Below are 7,318 nucleotides of genomic sequence, written 5' to 3'. Positions count from 1 at the left end.
TTTAATAATAGAAGAGGGAAAGAATTATTTCAGCAGTTTATTGTCTTCCAGGAGATTTCAAAGTTTTGGGAAAGATGATACATTAAAGAAACAATAAGATACAATTATTGTTTTATTATGTAAGAAATAAGTGTTCTAGGAGCCAAAAGGAAATGTTAGTAAATGCTAAGAACAGTTACTGCTTTTATGTGCATTTATAAAATGGAAAAATCTGTTTAGACACAAAAGAAAATTCTTTATGGTTATCTAATATGAAATTATAATATCTTGAAATATTTTCTATAAATTTGAGAATAATGTTTCTTGAAGTAAATATTTTTGACAATGTTTAAAACTAAAATCTCAGAAGGTTTACAGCTAATAATTTAAAATAAACAAAAAAGATGAACATCTTCAGATAAATATACTTATAACAAGTACGTATATTTACAAATGACATGTACAAAGTAATAACGCATAGAAAATATTTTCAGGTTATAGTTCTGGGAGAAAATTAAAAATGTGGAATCATGGTTCTTTTTTATAAGCTTTGAATTACCAATGTTAAAACTGGTGGTGAAAGCTTATTGATTTTTCTAGAGTTTTATTTTGCTATTTCTGAGAGGATTTTGACTGAAGGAAATGTAGGTTTAAAAACTCTGGAAAAGGAGAAAGAAACCTAGCTTTTTCTTTGTGTAGAATCTCAAGTCCAGATGCTGGGTTTTTTCTTCATGAAAATTCATAGTGTATCTATTATAGCTTCCTAATTAAAGTCACACATGTATGAATAACGTTTTGAAAATCAGTCACTATCCACTTTACATATGTTAACATATATTATGTTTTAGAGTCATTTTTTGCCAAATAGCTCAGTGTGCTACGTAACTTACATGAAGTAGCAGTACTAATAATGTTTTGCTCATTGATTAGCTTTAGGAATTCTATAATGAAAAGTAAAAAAGCTAGAGTAAAATATCTTATAAAATCCAATTAAATTCTGTGACTATAAAAGGGTTGTTTCGTTCTCTTATGCTTCCAAAGAGCTGTGACTTTTAATTAATTCAGCAAATATATACATTTTATCTACTTAATGCCAGTCACTCTTGAAAACATCTGACTGTATCTGTGAAGAAAGCTAACCAAAATGGCCAGGCATAGTGGCTCACACCTGTAATCCCAGCACTTTGGGAGGCTGATGCAGGCAAATCACCTGAGCTCACGGATTCAAGACCAGCCTGGACAACATAGTGAAACCCCATATCTACTAAAAACACAAAAATTAGCTGGGGTATGGTGATGTGTGCTTGTAATCCCAGCTACTTGGGAGGCTGAGGCAGGAGAATCACTTGAACCAGGGAGTTGGAGGTTGCAGTGAGCCAAGATAACGCCATTGCCCTCCAGCCTGGCAACAAAGTGAAATGCCATCTCAAAACAAAACAAAAAAAAGAAATCTACTCTAGCTCTCATTCTAGATCAATGATAAATTAGAAACACAACAAGTAAGTTAACTGTATAATGTATCAGAAAGGGAGTAAGTGCAGTGAAGAGTCATAGAATAGGGTGAATAGTTGGAGAAACAAGTGTAGTTTTAAATGAAATTGTCAGGGTTCACCTTATTGAGAAATTGACATTTGAACAAAGATGTAAAGGAGGTGAGAGAGGTGTGATTTCAATGCTTTACTGTCATTATACAGTGCAGTAACAATTTTCAGGAGTCTGGCTCGGCTACTAATTTAAATTGATGATTCTGGCCAAGGATTTTACTTCTCTACCTGTAAAATAAAAGCAAGAAAAATATCTACTCAAGATTGAGAAGTGGGACTATAAGACCATTTATTGCACAAATACATTGCTCAATGCAAATGGGGGCAAGGCATGCACAATGAACAGCACACAATCTCGTTCCTTGAGGAAATTATGTTCATTTCAATCATGAGTACATGCTAGCAATGAACAATGACAGTGTATTGCAAGACTTTTTGGAGATTGCCATGTATTTTGCAATTGAATGGATATTGGCACACATAATTGCCTTTCTGATTTGTACTCCTCTTAGAGCTGTGCATCACTGAACCTGACTGACTGGATCTTCTTAAAGCTTCTCATTGGCTGGCTCTCCCCTTCTGTAGCTTCTCCTACCTCTTGGACATTCATTCTCTATTTAATTGACTCACTTATTCTTTCAGATACTTTGTAAATAATATACCTTAAGAATTCTTTCTCAGTCCTCTTTGTATTTCTTTGTTCATTCTCTCTGAAATGTTACTGATTTTTAAATATCAGCTCCAAAGACACAGCTACCTCTCCATCTTACCCAAATTCTTAATTGAGATATAAGACAAGTGTGCAGATAGAGAAAAAAATAACTTTTATATTGCTACAGTTAAGAAGGAGGACTCAGCTCTACATGGGGAGCAAATGGGTCAGCTAAATGGCCTTCACAATTCCCTGCCCACTTACCAAAATTGGGAACCATGGCACATCTGTTCACTTTGAGTATTCTCCCGGGACCCCAGCAGGCAGTGTCAATTTGATCGAAGCATCTGTACCAACAGCAGAAATTTTGCTCTGCATTCTTTTTTCCAACCCAAATTATGTCCGGCCATGTTGTGTGACCTGGCATGTTGGGGATTCTCTAATAAAATTAAAGGATGGCATTAGGATACCCCTATGATTTAAAAAAAAATAAAGATTAATCAGTAAAAACTTTAACCCTGATAGATAGATAACAGAAATGGAAATATAATCTCCTTGACATTATAAAATTACCAGAAAGAGGTTAAAGGTTCAATAATATTTTTATTCCAGTAGAATAAAAATCAAAATCAAATTCCGTATGAATTAAAAGTTCACAGAATAAGAAGAGTCAAAAAGTCATCTCTGTATGTTCTACTCTTCATGGTTGTGGTTGGAGATATCCTCGATGCCTGGGTAGAGTTCAGGCTCCTTTAGAAATTCAAGCCTAGGCTGGCATAGCTCAGAATGTTATGCCTCATTTTTTAATGTAGATATTATTTATTATTTAAGTTTCCATTGAGGGATGATTTACAAATAGTGTCATGTGCAAATCTTAAGTGTACAATTCAGTTTTGATAAATACATACACCACACTTGTAATAAGAAGTAGAACATTTCTGTCACTCCAGAAAATTCCCTTGAGCCACTTCCCAAGAAATCCCTTTCCATCAAGAAGTGGCCATTGTTCTGATTTCTCTTACCACAGATCAATTTTGCCTGATCTAGAAATATATATATACAGAAACATAAAGTGTGTACTCTCAGGTGGTTTGGTTCTTTCACTCAGGATATTTTTTGGAATTCATTATGTTGTTATATATATGAATAGCTCATTCTTTTTTTTTTTTTTAACAGAGTGGTATTCTACTGCACAAATATACCACAGTGTTGTTTTTCTTTTTCAATTACTTCTCCTGTTAATGGATGCCTGAGCTGTTTCCAACTTCTTGGAGTTTATGATACATACATCATAATCTTTTGATCTAAATATTTTCTCTTGTTGCAGAGCCTTCGTGTGTGTGTGTGTGTGTGTGTGTGTGTGTGTGTGGCAGTATTGTACAAAGATTCTTGTGGGTAAATTTTCATTTTTCTTGGATGAATACTTAGGAGTAGAATTCTTGGGTAATACAGTAGAAGCACATTTAATTTTACAAGAAACTACAAAATAGATGTATCATGTTATACTCCCATGGTAATATCGAGAGTTTTGGTTGTTCACTGTGTTTTGAATTTTATTCACTTTTGGGTGTGTAGCAGTATCTTATTTTGGTTTTAATATTCTTACCTCACAGTAATGGCATGCAGACATTCAAAATTATTATAGCCCTGGCCTCAAATCAGTTAATTTTTTTTCAGACAATACATTCCCCAGATCCTAGAACAGTTTTTCTTTTATGTAAAATTAGGAACTCAGTACTTAACAATATTTTTAAAAACATAGCAGAAACTCCTTTATATTATTTGAGTAAAGGAAAGCACAGAAGGGGACATTCTGCTTGATTCTAGTGTCATTAGGATGCCAGTCAGTCTAATCTATCCATAATCCATAAATAATGGACTTAATCTCAACTGATAGAAACCTACCAGCAAGATGATAAATTAAATCCTAAGCATTTACTGTTTAGGGGGAAGCAAGATCTACTATGTTTGATACTTCTTGATTCTCCTTAGTTCCACCATCTTCTATAGGTGACTTCCAGTGTCACCTTGTTCATCTGACTAAGCTGATGGAGAGGAGTTAAACATAGAGGAAGACATGAGTAAGGTTTATATGAGGCATGGCTAAAAATGGTAAACCACCATTACCACTCATATTCTATCGGCTAAAATTCAATCATGTGGACCCAGCTAACTGCAAAAGAGACTGGGAAATGGGATCTAAATGCAACCTGGAAGAAGAGAAAATAGGTCAAAACCAGCTAGTAGTGTCTGCATACCTCATTCTAGCCTGCAATGCCAAGCCTTTTAGTGACTGTAATTGTGCTCTGCACTGGCATGTACACTGAAATTGCCTGTTCATCGCTAAAACCATCATCACTTTGCCAAAATCTGCTTGGCTGAAATCCTTTGACAACATCTAAAAAGTTTTCAGAACTTTCTTGAACCTCTTCAATGCACCTTCTCCACCTGAGCACTTTTGGCAAGCTGAAGTATCTTTGCTGTGGTCTGACGCCTTTCTTGAGGCCCAGGTATATTCAGGTTGCTGTCTCTATGGAAATACCGCACTTGGGTGTGGCAAACCTATTATAGTCTGAGGTCACTCACCTAAGTAAAAACACCTTTGACCTAAAGTTTTAAGCTTTCATTCAGGCTGCAGCAGTTTAAAGCGGATCCATATAATCTTTCAAAAGCCACCAACATCAAAACATCCTGCCCACATATAAATTGCATACTCTGGCAACCCAAGATGCTTCATCACTCACTGTGTATATTTTGCTCCCCCAAATTATTCTTGTTTCATTTTTCAATGTTCCCAGCCAACATAAAAAAAAAAAATCTGGATCTTGATATTGCTTTTTCCAAAAGCCACAAATTCTCAATTCCTCGCCCTCCAGCAACAGAGGCTGCCTCAGCAAAAGGATTAGTAGTTGGGAAAGTGAGTGAAAGCACATACTGACTTCCAAGGATGGAAAAGGGCCAAGCATGCCAAATTAATTCTTCCCACATTTAACAACCAGACCAAATGCCTTCATTCCCTGGACCTGAGTACATGAAGAGATAGGAAACCTTATGAGTTCCTGTAGTTGGCTTCCATAAATGGAGTTAATACCAATGAAGAAGTAGTTCCCTGGCCCTTACAAACAAAAGCACTGTCCATTTATCTGCCTTTATCTCTTTCCTAAACTGATCTAAAAATCACTTAAGCAATCTTTCCATTGCTTTTAAAGGTCAAAATGCTTTAAGTAGGCCACAGGCCCTGCATAAACTTTCCCCAATCTAGCTCAACTTCATTCCTTCCCCACCTTCCCTGTCACTACCGCACACCAGCCAAACTGACTTCCTTTCTTATCCTTGAATGAACTAAGCAAGCTTATTTCTGCTTATTTCAGGACTTTTGAATGTGCCTGGAACAATCCCTGTGTCCCTCCTCCCCTCACCCATTGTCCAAAACTTTTAATCTAATTAATGCCCACATATCTTTCAAGTCTCAGCTTGAATGTCATTTCTGCAGATGAGCCTACATTGACTCCTTAGAGGATACCAGGCTTCCCTTCATACTGAAGTATCATCTTTAATTTCCTGAAATAACTTACCACAATGGAAACTACTTAATTATTTAATGATTTGTGTTTTCTGTGTCTTTCCCCCATAAAATCTGAGCTTCACAGTAGAAAACATGTATGTCTTAGTCATTCCTGTTTAAGACAATACTTAACATTTAGTGGATGTTTAATAATCATTTGTTGAATTAATATTTCTAAACTTCAGGACTCTCATCGTATGACCCTTAACATAGATCATCAGTTAAAACTTACAAAAAAGATAAATTTTCTCAAACCCACTACCCAGTCCCACAGTGATAACATTACTTACAATTAATCTAGTACTTGGAATATTCTTGTGGTCTTATCTATGTCTGAAGGTGCCTTAACGAGCCTTCTATGCCAATCTGTAGGATTATTATTTTCTCCATAATCCTATTCTAATATCTTTCACAAATTGTCATCTCTCTTGCTTCTTTAGATTAAAACAGAACAAGGTACTTTGAGACATTCTTCATTACAGTACAGTTACGTGTGTCCCTTTTTTAAGCCCCAGTAAGATTATAGATTTCCTTAGGGAGGAGACTGATTCTCTCTAGCTACATCAGTGCCTGTTACAGTGCCTGGTAAAGATGTTGTTCAATGAGTAGTACTGAATTTAATACCACAGGAAATAAGTCGAAATCTCACTGCCACAGATCTAAAAAGGAGCAGATGAAGATTGTGATCTAAAAGCCACAGTCTCAATATTTTATTTATATCAGTCCATTGATATATGCTTGCTGTAAGCTGAGCCTCCTTTCCTTGTAAGGCTTTCTTTTCTTTTCTTTCTTTATGTTTCATGTTCTTTTAGAGCATAGACAACAATGGTGCACTTAAGCATTCTCCCTGAAGTAAGGAAAGTCTGTACTGGAACTTTAGCTCTGCCCTTTACAAGTGTTAACCATGAATTTTCTCCTAGACAGTACCAAAGCGATACTTTAAATTCCGCATCTCCTGCATTTATAAAGCACTCTGAAGTGGACACGCTGCTTTTATTGATGTTTCATGGCTTCTCCCTCAGATGCTATGCAAGTGCCTTAAAAAGATCAAATTGTCTTTACCTCAAAGCCAGCTGCCTATACTTATTAACCTATTTTTTTAAATTATTTTATTGTCCCTCAGGCACTAAAGAAAGAAAACTAGTGTCTTACATCTAGTAAGTACTCAAGTTCGATAAACTGTTTCTAAGGCCTCTGTGTTTTATTTGATCAGTTGTGTATATCACAGAAAAAGTATAGAATTTTCATTCAAAATATAAACTTTTATATATCTTAGCTTTCCCACTTTCTAACCACGCAGTTTTGAGCAAATCACTCTAGTTTTACTATTGTAAAATGGAATTAAAAATAGCAACAAACCAATTTTTTTCACTGAAAACTTTTTCCAAAAGTGTAATAGCATGTATCTATGAATCCTGGAAAACCCGAGTCAAATAATCATGAGAGAAGTTATAAGTGTTGCGATTGTTCTCAGTATATAATTTGCTTCTGATCATTTTTTTATAATAAATTCATGTCATATTGTACATTTTACCTCCAAGAGAGCTATATAGAAAGCAAATTCTTAATATGGTAAAT

Source organism: Callithrix jacchus, chromosome 9 (genome assembly GCF_049354715.1).
Source record: "Callithrix jacchus isolate 240 chromosome 9, calJac240_pri, whole genome shotgun sequence".
In the NCBI taxonomy this organism is placed as follows: domain Eukaryota; kingdom Metazoa; phylum Chordata; class Mammalia; order Primates; family Cebidae; genus Callithrix; species Callithrix jacchus.
This window is presented reverse-complemented; position numbering follows the sequence as displayed.